The sequence below is a fragment of the Propithecus coquereli genome, unplaced genomic scaffold (genome assembly GCF_000956105.1).
Source record: "Propithecus coquereli isolate 6110/MARCELLA unplaced genomic scaffold, Pcoq_1.0 Scaffold21, whole genome shotgun sequence".
NCBI lineage: Eukaryota > Metazoa > Chordata > Mammalia > Primates > Indriidae > Propithecus > Propithecus coquereli.
Genome location: NW_012146078.1, coordinates 2,623,477 through 2,636,390, shown reverse-complemented (window position 1 = coordinate 2,636,390; position 12,914 = coordinate 2,623,477).

The following is a 12,914-nucleotide window of genomic DNA, read 5'->3' as shown; positions in this document are numbered from 1 at the left end:
AAAAAAAAAAAAAAAAATATATGACAAACCAATGGTAACACCATAGTTACTGTAAAAGACTGAACACTTGCCTCTAAGACCAGGAGCAAGACATTTAATTGCTCTCACTGTTCTATCTCAATTTTGTACTTAATTCTTGCTAGGACAACTAGACAATAAATACACTCATACATATATTCCTATAAGTATACCAAGATTGGAAAGAAGGAATTAAAAAATTATTTCCTTTTTAAGTTGATATGATTTTGTATGCAAAAAAGCCTGAAGGAATCCACTAAATAACTGTTAGAGATAATAAACTAGTTCAGCAAGGTTGTGGGATTCATTATCAATATTCAAAAATCAGCTATATTTCTATACAGTATCAATGAAGAATTATCAAATTAAAAATAAAACAAGGAACTAATTTAAAAAAACAAGTGTAATACTTGTACTCTGAAATCTACAAATGATTTTGAAGAGCTTCTTTTGAAGCCCTAATAAATGGAAAGACAGTCTACCTTTATAAAAGACTTAATACAGTTAGGATGTCAATAATTCCAAATTGATATAGATTCAATATAAGCTCAATATAAATTCCAGTTGCTTTCTTTTTAAAAGGAATTGGCAAGTTTATCCTGAAGTGCGTATGGAAATTCAAAGGACCCAGAATAGTCAAAATAATCTTGAAATGAAACAAAGTTGAAGGACTCACATTTTCTGATTTCTAAATTTAATACAATGCTACTGTGATCAAGACAGATAGGCACTGCCATATAGACAGACATATAGATAAATATAATATTCCAAAGATAGCCCTTTACATTTATTGTTAATTGATTTTTGACAGGCATACCAAGAACATTCAGTGAGGAAAAGAATAGTCTTTTCAGGTAACCACAAAGTGGTCACATCTAGGAAGAGAGAAATACTGTTGTTGGATTGAATAAATGTCTCTTATGTCCATACACATGAAACAAACCAGATTCCTGTTGACCACCTCCTGTCTCCAGTTTATTACAATTCGTTTCCAGTCAGACTGAGGATGAGTTTCACAGATAAAAGATGACACTTTACTGGAGTTTAGAAATGGTGGTACTAATTTTTCAGGCTCTCACCCTCAGCCAGTGACATGGGTAGCTTTATATTAATTCCAGAATTAGCCAGAAAACTTCACTTTAACATGGGAAGAATAGCAAGATGTGAGTCACAACCACAAAATGCTTTATTTCATAGGAAACTGGTGGAAGTGAGAACTTTAAATGGTATTGACAGGAGTGTGAATTTTCTTTTTTGAGAGTTCCACCTGCCTAAAAGTGGAAGCTTCCCCTGCTGCTGCCCATGCTGTCCTCATTGGAGGGATAAACAAAAGACTCCTCTCCAAAAGTCTGTCAATCCAGCACTTTTCTGAGGCACTGAATTCATTTAAAGAAAAAAAAAGTGCTAAACGAATACATTGTCAAACTAAAAATGATTTTAATTTTTTAAAGAGGAATTTGGCATACCAATTATTCTGAATAATTATCTCAGCAATGTGTAGTTTTATGTCACCTACTACCACAACAGTGTGTAATCCAATATAATGCCTTCTCTTCTAATCAGTCTTTATTGTTGGTCTCCAAAGTGTAACTAGCAAGAAATTCCTACAAAATTTGTGAGTAAATGCCATAGGGGATGGGAGGCAAAAATGCTGCTTCAGTAAACATTATTAGAAAGAATATTAATACCATTTTAGATTATCTGCTTTTATTTTCTAACATTAATCATAAATTGTATAAAAAAGAAAATTCTGATATCTTAAACCAAATATTTACTATTTCTTAATAGACACACTAATTCAACTCACAAGAGACACTTGAGTGTCATCTTATTACCTTTGATTTTTAACATTTTTTTAATTTTTCTATTTTGGTCCCAGCAAGTTATTGAAAATACTTGATTATAATTTTTAAGGTAAAGGAAATAATTTTTCTGTATTCTCTTCCGATGTAGAGATTATTATGTCATTTGTTTATGTTTATACATTGGAAACATACATAATGCCTCCAGTTATAATTCGTCACAGTTTTTTTCTTTCCAATAATCAAGTTGAGAACATTTTTTTCAAGTGCTCCTTTCAAGCACTGCTGTTTAATTTCAATTCTTCAGCTGGTACATGGGACCTGATAAAAGATGGGATCTAGTTAATACTCCTGATCCATTGTGTTCACATCGGCTTCCTCTGCGGCATTGTGATCAAGAGCAGTGCACAATAGGAGACATTTTGGTACTTATTGTGCATAATTATTAAGGTGTGACAAAGAGATGGAGGAAATGCAGAGGCAATCTGTTCTTCAATCTGGGCTGTCTGAGGACCCTTTCAGAGCAGCAGAGTGTTAATTTCCTGAACATCTCACGATAAGCAAAACAAGGCTTCTCCGACAAGAAGGGTTGCCAAAAAAACATGCCGTTGGTGCGTGATTTATTCCCCAATGTAATAAAAACCCCAGTGAAATTGAAGAGTTCTCAGGTAAAGAATCTCTCAAGCTTTTATAAACAACTGGTGTCCTCCTGCCAAGGAAAAAGAGACAATTTGTTTATATTTTGAAAGTTAATGACTCTACCCAATTTCCAATAATTTTTACTTCATGTAAACTGTGATGAAAAAAAATTATGATGATTCCTAGTGATATGGAAGGCTATTCCTCTCCACATAGAGTAGTTTGCAAAACATCCTTGGCTGTTACAGCAATAGATTTACTAGTTATTAAATATTATTTACTTGTGCATTGTGGTCCAGATAACTGTGAAAAATCAATAAACACAGTAAAATTCCAAATACATATATCACATAATAAAGTTACTGATTTAAAAAATAAAATCAGTCTGTTTGAATAGGATGACTTGGACAGAAACCCTGCATATGTCTTCTTCATCAGCCTGTAACAGATCATCTTTAAAACAAATGCCCTATTCAGGAAAATGAAATAGACTAATAAATTATTTTTTGAACTTACTTGAATAAGAGAAAAATAATTACTATAATGAACAATGCAAAATACCCATTTTCCCCCTCAGTTGTAAGTATTAGATTATGTTATGCAATCTTGGTCTGCAAAGTACCCCATCAACTCAGAAGTAAAAAGCTATTTCTTGGCCCCCTGTGAGGTTACAGATCTAGTTACCTTGGAGATTATTGCATTTCTTACACTACACCTCAGGACTTTCAGAATTCATCCAGAGAGCTAAAGGCAGTATTCTTCAGTCTGAGCCTTTTGAAAGGAAGGAAAAAAATCAAGAGCAGATACAATTTGGAATATACTCCCTCTTGATTCTTTTAGATTCGACTCTGCTGGTATGCTCAGTAGCTTATGTTGTTCAGCTCTGTATGAGTGATTTGTGGATGTCTTTTATGATGGTTTAAAAATAATCTCAGTCTTCTTTTTCTCTGCCACATGGGTAGAAATCCAAGTAGACTGTATAAAAGTCAACCCATCTAAAACTGGGTATCTACTCTGCGTAGAGAGAAACAGCAGTCCATTCCAATTAAGGTGTTCCCTAAGGTAGAAGGTAGGAACCTAAACTGAGATATGTAACAAAACGGAATAATTTAGTTACATTCTGAAGATTATTGTTTCTCAAATTTATTTTGTTAAAACTACAAATTGAAAGTTTTCCCTGTCAGAGAGTCTGATTCAGGTCTAGGGTGATGCCCAGGAATCTGTCTGAATGTTTAACAAATGTTTCTGATGTTTTTAAGAATCACACTCTGATATACCTACAAAATGTTAAGCATTACCAAAATAAACAACTGTTTCAATCAATTGTCCAACATGACAACTAATCTCAAGCTCCAATATGGTGTGAGTATAGATTTAATCCAATCTGTCCTTCCATGGAGGGTTTGTACGAATTTGCAATGAGCTATGTGTCTCTACTGAGTGACTTAAGCATGTGTTGTCTGCTGTGCTGTTCCCCTTTTACTTTCAACATCTTTTGTATGGTTGCATTTCCCATTTCTCTTACGTATTTTTAAAAGTCTATTTTTTATATGTGTAAGGATTTTTTTTTTTAATGACTAAAGTATCTTGTTTCAGCTTTATTGATATATGATTAACAAATTTAAAAAATTGTATGTATTGAAGGTGTACAATGTGGTGTTTTAACGTACATAAACCTTCAGCAAAGGATTGCTACAATCAAGCTAATTAACATACCCACACTCATATAGTTAACACTTTTTGTGTATGGTGGGAACACTTAAGGTCTACTCTTTTAGCAAATTTTAAGTATGCAAGACATTATTATTTTTAAATTTTATTTTCTATTAGGTACAATTGACAAAAATTCTATGTAGCTACCATGTATAATGGGATTCTATATATATATATATGTATATATATACACACACATTGTGGAATAATTATATCCAGCTAATTAACATATGCATCCCCTCACATACTTATTTTTTACAATGAGAACATTTAAAATCTACTCTCTTCGCAATTTTTAAATAGGCCACACATTGGTATTAACTATACTCACCATGCTGCACATTAGATATCTAGATCTCATCAAGAGTAACTTGTGATACAATCTACTAGCTTGTACATTTCCAGTGACCTCCTGTTGAAATATGAACAGTATTCTATATTATATTGATGTTTGGCAACTATCAGAAACACTTGTGTTTTTTTTTCCAGTTTGCCTTTACACTTCTGTAAGTGAAAACATTCTGGAAATATACATCGTAGTGGGGTTTCATCATCTTGGAAATTACAGAGGCTTAGGTTTGTTGCCTGATATACAGAGAAAACCCAGTTTGGTTTATCTACAGCAAAAGAGATTAAAAAGCTCTACTGACTACATCATTCTCTCTTTCTTACAGGCTGATCTGTGTTCTTCCAAGTTCAAGGGCTGCTGTTCTAATCCTCAGCACCACATCGTGGGACTGTACTTGGAGACAGAGCCTTTAAAGAGGTGATTCAGGTAAAACGAGGTCATTGGGGTGGGCTTTGCTCCAACCTGACTCATGTCCACATAAGAAGAGGCAGTTAGGACACAGTCACACACAGACGGTCGACCGTGTGAAGACACAGTGAGAAGACAGATGTCTACAAGCCAGGGAGAGAGGCCCCAGAAGAAACCAACCCTGCAGACACCTATGTCTCAGGCTTGCACCCTCCGAAACCATGAGAAAATAAATTTCTGTTGTTTAAGTCACCCAGTCTGTGGTACTTTGTCATGGCAGCCCTAGTAAATGAATATACTTTTCTAGAAGTTGTGCTTTACGATCTCTCACAATTCTCCAGACATGTTCACACGTCTTGTTACCCATGTGGAACGGAGAACTTTGTATACGTGTAAGGAATTTTAATCCTGATTCCCAATCCTCATATATGGTATGACTAAAGGAGTAAAATTCCCTTTTCCTTACATTCCCTCTGCTACCATCTTACCCAGAACTCGAGGTGTGAGTGGGGTTGTTTATGCTGAAAAACTATGAATTAGAAACGCAATCCAGACTAAGGCTCAGAAAATGGTTATTGCAAGAGTTGGCCACAATTTACATTGGTCTGGGTAGATAGATTATTCTGCAATGTACTCTGCTTCTGATATGGGTCAGTAAAGGTGAAATCCTGAAAACCAGGGTATACAGAAGGAGACAGCTAACTTCTCTACACAGTTAATAAAGAGAAACTAGGGGTGAAAGAAAGTGAAAAAGAACAGAATGTGCGAGAGATAAGAGAGGAGTGAGAGTGTATTAGCTTCCTGTGGCTGCTGTAACAAATTACATTCACATGCTTGGTGGCATAAAGCAGCAAAAATGGATTTCTTCACAATTATGGAGGCCAGAAGTCCAAAATCAGTGTCACTGTGCCAAAATCAAGGTGTTACCGGGGCTGCATATCCTTTGAGGCTGTAGAGAAAAAATCTTTTTCTTGACTCTTACAGAATGGTTTCTAATATGCTATGCTTGTGGTCACATCACTCCAATTTTCAGGGCAAGCATTTTCAAACCCCTCTCTGCTCCATCCTGTCTGTAAAAGTCTCCATCCCCCTTCTTATAAGGATACACATGATTACATTTAAGGCCCCTCCAGACAGGATAATCTCCCTACTTCAAGACCCTTAACTTAATCTCCTCTGTTTTTCTTGGCCATAATAAGGTAACATTCACAGGTTCTGAGAATTAAGATGTGAATATCTTTCATCAGAGGTGGGGGTGTTTTTGAGGCTTCACAGAGAGAAAAGAGAGAAAAAAGAAAACCGTATCAGGAAGCTGGAGCTAGTACACAAAGTGATCATTGGGAAAATCCTAGGTGTAGCAGCAGCCACAGGCTGTAACAGAAATATCTAAGATCAATTTTAAGCAGTATGTCTTGCTGAGATAAAAACTATCTTGATCTTCCTAAATTTTCAATGACTACTGCTTCAAAAACAAAGCCTCATGAGAGAAACTATCTGAGTTTCACAGAAGTAGAAACATCTGTCAGAAATGACCACGAGAATTTTAATCCCTGCAAGAACTGGGGACAGGACTTTCCACAGAACTTGGGATAAGAGCCTGAGCTAATTTTATCTAAGTATCAAAGGGCAGTGTTGCCTAGCTGAAATCTGGATAGCACTGTATTACTGTGGCTTACTTTGCTTTTTAATTACAACAATAGTTTATTTTTGCTGCAGTGATTCTGTTCTTTCTTGGCTATTCACACACTGAGAGCCATCTCAATTAACTACACATTTCCTTTAATATCTTCTTCTTTGCTATTCTATTGTGACCTGAACATATTCTGCTTAAGCTTGAATGAAAGATTTGGTTGACACACATTCTTAGTTAAAAAATATAAAAAAATCTCAGGCCCAGAGTATTAGGAAATCCCATCAGCTTGCCCCTTGGATCATAGCTTTCATTCATTAAATCTTTTGGTTTTTTTTGTCTGAGTACAACTTTACTAATGGTACATGACAAGGTGGAGCTCCCTAGGAATCTCCTATTTGTCAAAGGGTCTGGGATAGAAACTGTGTCAAGAAGGGGAGATTCTCCATGTGGTGAGGAACTGAGCTGAGGCAGGGATTTCCCAGAAGCTTAGTGTCTTTCTCTCTCACACTCTTGATGGGGCTGGTGGTCCAGGGGGTTCTGACTCCTTGGAAGCCATGTGGACCATGAGGGTCACCACCCTGTTGCTGTAGCCAAATCCATTGTAATACCATGAAATTGGCATCAGAACGTGGATGTTCAGAGCACTGCCAGCCCCAGCCGGTGGAACAGTAGATGTCACTGTTATAGTTGGAGAAAACAATCTGATGCTAGGTTGAGGTTGCCTCCCACGCTTGCTTCACCATCTAATTGATATTATCATATTTGCAGCTCTCTACAGATGACAGTCAGTTCCACAGTCAATACATGGGTGGTGTGGATACAGAGGCCATGTCAGGGAGCTTTCCATTCAGCTCAGGGAAGCCCTTCTGCAGAGCCTTAACAACACCTGTAGATGTAGGGATGATGTTCTGGAGAGCCCCATAGCTGTCATGCTAATTTCCCAGAAGGGCCACCCATGGTCTTCTGGGTGCCAGTGATGGCATGGACTCCGCCATGCCAAAGTTGTCATGGATGGCCTTGGCCGGGGGCTAAGCAGTTGGTGTTGCAGGAGGCACTGCTGATCATGTGGTTGTGTCCATGCCTTTTGTATTTCATGGTTCATGCCCATCATAAACATGGGGCATCAGGAGAAGGGGAGGAGAGGATGACCCTTCTGGCTCCCCCCTCTAAGTGAGCCCCAGCCTTCTCCAAAGTTGTGAAGACATCAAGGCCTTTTCAACATATTCAGCATAGCATCACCCTGTTCCATTTTAGTGGGATCTCACTCCTGGAAGATGGAGACAGGATTTCTAGGGGTGACAAGCTTCTCATTCTCAGCCTTGACTGTGTAACGGAATTCACCATGATCAGAATCATAGTAGAACACGTAGGCTATGTAGTTGACATCAATGAAAGGGTCACTGATGGTGACAATATCCACTTTGGTGGAGTTAAAAGCACACCTGGTGACCAGATATCTAAGACAGCCAAATCCCTTTACCCCAGCCTTCACTTTCATCATTGTGTCTCAGGGTCGCCAGCTGGCACTGCACAAGAAGGTGTGGCTGTCTGTCGAACAGGGAGGAGAAGAGATCCTCCCTTGTTAAATATTAATCTTCAAATCTATGATGAGAGAGATTTTTAATCTCCATCAGAAAACACTTGAGTTTGTGAACTCTGCCAGATTGACTTCAGAACAATATAAATGTTGTGCATACACTGTGTTTTCTGCCCTAATGCTCCCTGTCACACCTGAAAGGAAGGCCCTCTCTGGGTGATTGCAAGGCTCAAATCAGAATTTATGAGGAGGAGGAAATAAAGAGATTACCAGTCAACAGGCTTTCAGGAATAGGTTAAGAGTAGAGCAACTGATGTTGTAGAGCCTTACACAAGGGGGTTTCACAGAGTTGATTATGGCTTGTATTAATATTTCCTTAAATTTCCAGTTTCAAGAACATCTCCAAATGCAAAAAAAAAAAAAAATGAGATAGTTTAGACTGAGGTGGCAAGCCACCTTTGTGGAACATTCTAACAGGCTGCATTAGAGCTACTTCACCTCTAGGAGGAGGTTGGACAGGTAAGGTGGCTACGGATTTTCCTGGAGCATCAGCAGCACACAGAGAGGGGTAGATATTTTCCCTTCACTCCAAGTAAAGGGAAAAGGGCTCTGCCAGAAAGCTTTATATATTCCCTTTAGAGCTTGAGAAGCTTGTGTGTGACTCTTGCCAAGAAAAGTTTGAAGCCAGGGAATTGCCTAGAACTGATTCTTCCTCACTGCACAAGGATTAAGTCTGCAGTGAGCTGAGCCACGTTTCCCCTGCTGCTAGGACAAGGGTTTGTGAATCTACCTATGAACTAAATTAGCCTGTTCCAAAAAATCAGCTTGGTCTCCTCACTGAGAGTACTGCCTACTGCCCAGATCCCTGATGAGACCTTTAAAGGATAGAGTCTGTGTGGTTAGAGCAAGGTAGGGGATCTTTGAAGTTCTAATTATATTGGATTGGACTAAAGTTATTTGAATAGTTTTTAAAAAGAGAATGAAATGGGGTGTGGTAGAAAAATGTAACATTTTATTTTACTTTTTGTTTGTACAATATCTAATCCAGAGCTCTTTCAAGAAAATAGCTACAATCAGAAAGCAGTTCCAGGGCATTTGTTCCTTGATTTTTATAAACTGGTTAAATCATTTTAAGAATATTAATAATTAATTTTCCTTTGCATTATCATATATCAAACATGAAAAAATTAAGATGTTCAATAAGTACAAGTTATTTTTATTTTTCATAATATTTTTCTTATCTTGATTTTCTAATGCCTCACCCCCCACCCCCAGTACTCTTGTGCACACACCATTGCTCCAGTAGAGCCCCACCACTGACTGGACCTTGTATATCTTTTTCTACCTCTGTCCCTTGAAACCTTATATGTGGATTATTTGAAATGTTATCAATTCATTAAATCTTTCTTTTTTTTCCTTCAGCCAAATGTAAAATTCTCACTTCTTTGATTAATACATATAATTAATTTGTGCTTTCATGGTCATACTTGCTCTACTTTAAATTATAGCTATTCCAGTGCTTTGTTACACCATCCAATGTATTTATTCTTTCATTCAGCAAACACTTGGTGAATGTCTATTACATGCCAGGAATTGGTTATATTCTTTAAGCAAACAGACAGTAGACACTTTACCCAGGATAGTTACTAAGAAGTTTATAAGTCTTCAAAAATGTGATCTGAAGAAATAAAATATCAAACCAAGAATTTATTGAATGCATCTCTGCACAATACACTGTATGGAATACAAACATGAATCTGATGCAGTCTTGCCCAAAAAAAAAGGATCTCACTGGTCAGTGATTAATTATTATCGAAGGTTATAGAGAGATGTAACCATTTGTGTTCACTATTACATGCATTTCATAGCAGGCTATGGCAGCTAACATATTTCTTCTAAAAGTTGTGTTTGTATAATGAGTTATCTTTTTATTTATGAAAATAAAAGTAATTTTACTTACAATTTCAAAAAAACACATTATATATAGTAAACTATGACAAATGAAAAGCTGTGAGTATTCAGTTACAATAAGACAGTGAAATGGAGACAAAATTTCTGTCATGGGTTATAAGTGGGGTCTCGTTTGCAACTGTTCTATAAACCCATAAGTCTGCTTACCCTTTCAATAAGATAACACCACACAGAACTATATCGAGACTCTCCTATATCAAATACATTGCCATAGGTGAAGAATACAAAGATTACTATGATCTTGTTTAGTCTCTAACTTCAAAAAGGTTATAACCCAATGGAAGTAATAAACATTTATGGAGATTATTCTAATGAAAGGTGTGTGTGTCCATGTGTGTACATGTTTCAAAACTTGAAGTCCAGACAAAGTGTCCAACTCTGTTGGGGAAAGTTAGGAGTTGGTTAAAGAGAAAATCAATAATGATTTTAGAAAGAACAATCTCTTTTTATAATAAAAACTTCTTTTTCCCCAAAACCAAATGGAGTCTAAATCCACAGTGAGTCTCAGGAAACCAAGAGATTGACTTAGCTTGGAGGGCTGCTGCTCGCTCTGCCTGTCCTCAGTGTCAGAACAGTGCATGCCTCATGTGTCACCAGCACTGTCATGACACAAACCCTGGGCATCATGAAACAGAATCTTCAACACACACTTAGCTGTCACATTGTAGTCTCAGCAGCAGTTTTCTGGACATGGAGCCCAATTCTTTTCTGCATTGATGATGCCAACTACTAATTCTGCTACTCTTTCTCCTATTTTATTTATCCTTAACCTAAATTTCCTTTTTGATGTCGGATGCTATTTTTTTTTCTGAAAAATAATCCTACCTCCTCTCAATAACATTTTTATACAAAATCTACTCTGCCTTAGAGCCATGTGGGTAAATGTTCCTCCCAAATTCTATTAACCCTGAAACTCTCACAACCAGAATATCATCTTTATAGGCACTCCACCATCAGACATGTCTTGGCCACAAGGGTGATGTCTGGACACTCTTCACAAATACCACTTTTATAAATGTCAATGGAATAGGATTTATTGCTCAACAAAGATTACAAAGGTTTACAAAAAAAATGGAAAGCAAATCTTAAATTTTTTTTTTTTTTTTTGCTATCAGATGACTTTCCTAAAGTATATTTGAGTTCGTTAGGTATAAATACTTCTGGAAGAATAAATTTTCCATAAAATACATACTAAATATAACATGGAGTGGCAATTGAACCTTGGGAAAATAAACCAGCGAAGATTTTTTTTTCAAAACTAAATGCAAAACCAATTAGAACTTTGCTGCTTGACTAAGATGGACATTTTAAAATGTTTGGGGATGTAAATTTTGTATAACTCACACAGAAAAGAATTGCAAAACAAGGGACAATGTATTTTTTTCTTTCTTCTTACAAGGCTTAGCCAGCCATATCAGAAAGACCATATGTTAGTTGCAAGAAAAGTTTTCTCTGAAGGGTTTTAGTTAGAATTTTGCAGTTCAGATACCATATATGACAGAATATACTTTCAGAAAAGATTTAAGTCTCTTTGATAATGGTAATACAATCTAACTGCATTTTAATGCTGACAGTCCCTACTTTAAGGACTTCCTATGCCAAAATAACTAAAATGCATTTTGTTGTGGTCACTCCTCAGAAGTGACGTGAGCCCCTCCTCCAATTCAAAATTTGGTTTGGATATCAAGATTCTTGAGGCTATAAAGTCACCAAGAGTGTATGAAATAGTTTATTACTCAAATAATGAGATATTTGGGGAAAATGAAATGAGCTTTCAAGCAGGTCAATGAATGGCTTGGTAAAACAGAGAACAATGACTGGCTTTAGGGTTTTTATGGTTGATAGGGGATGGGGATAGGGTGAAGGTTCCTCTGCGTGTGCTCAGGCTTGTATGGTTTAAAATTCCCTCCAGAGCCAAAGAGAAGCATCGGGCCTTCTTATCAGCTTGCCCAGATGTAGAGCATAGGAGGAAAGAGAGTGGTGAGCCCTGAGAGCTACCAGCAGTCAAACATTAAAAATGGAATCTGACGCTATTGTAATTCACCTCTGATATTTCACTGGCGGCTAAAATGTGCGACGTTTCAGTTAACTGAATTTGACCTTGTTTAAATATGCTATTACCGTGCTCTAGAGACCTGTTTCCTGAGGCTGGTAAGGGAGGTGAATATTTTATTGAATGCATCATTCAAGAGTCCAGTGTGGTATAGCTTGGGAAGGGAAATGAGTGCCTTGGTCACTATCAGTAATGTCTGGAACTCTGAAGGGAATATGTGATATCTTGGTGAGGACTTGTATTATGGTTTTAGCATATGCAGGGTGTGTTTGATTTTTATTTATTTTTCACATATTTGTGAAGCAAGAGATCATCAGAGTTCTTTACACCAGAAGAGGTACCTTTGGCTATACAATTGTTGTTGCCATTGCCAGACCAGATGGCCAAACCCTTGGCAACAACAAAGAGTGCGTGAAAATGTGCAGATGGGGTTAATTGTTGGCCAGGATATCTAATGCTAAGAAGACTGCTTAAAGTACAGTTAATTGTGCTGCCTTTGAATTCCATTCTTGATCAGGGACATCCTGATAAGAAGATGAAAAGTAGTAGCTCTCCAGAGAGCCTCCGCACATGTAATGGTGATGCTAGCGTCCATAAAGTATATGTACTCCCTTTTCTGTTCACTCATTTGTACCTAAGTTGTGGCCAAAAGATTCAGGACGGAGTGTTCTTCCTCTGGAACCATAACATGTAGCAAGATATTGAGGATGGGAGGGGCACCCTTTCTACAGATGAGATACGGCAGAGCACCTGCATCTGATTGTATCTTCCAGGAGGAAGTTTCCTTGGTT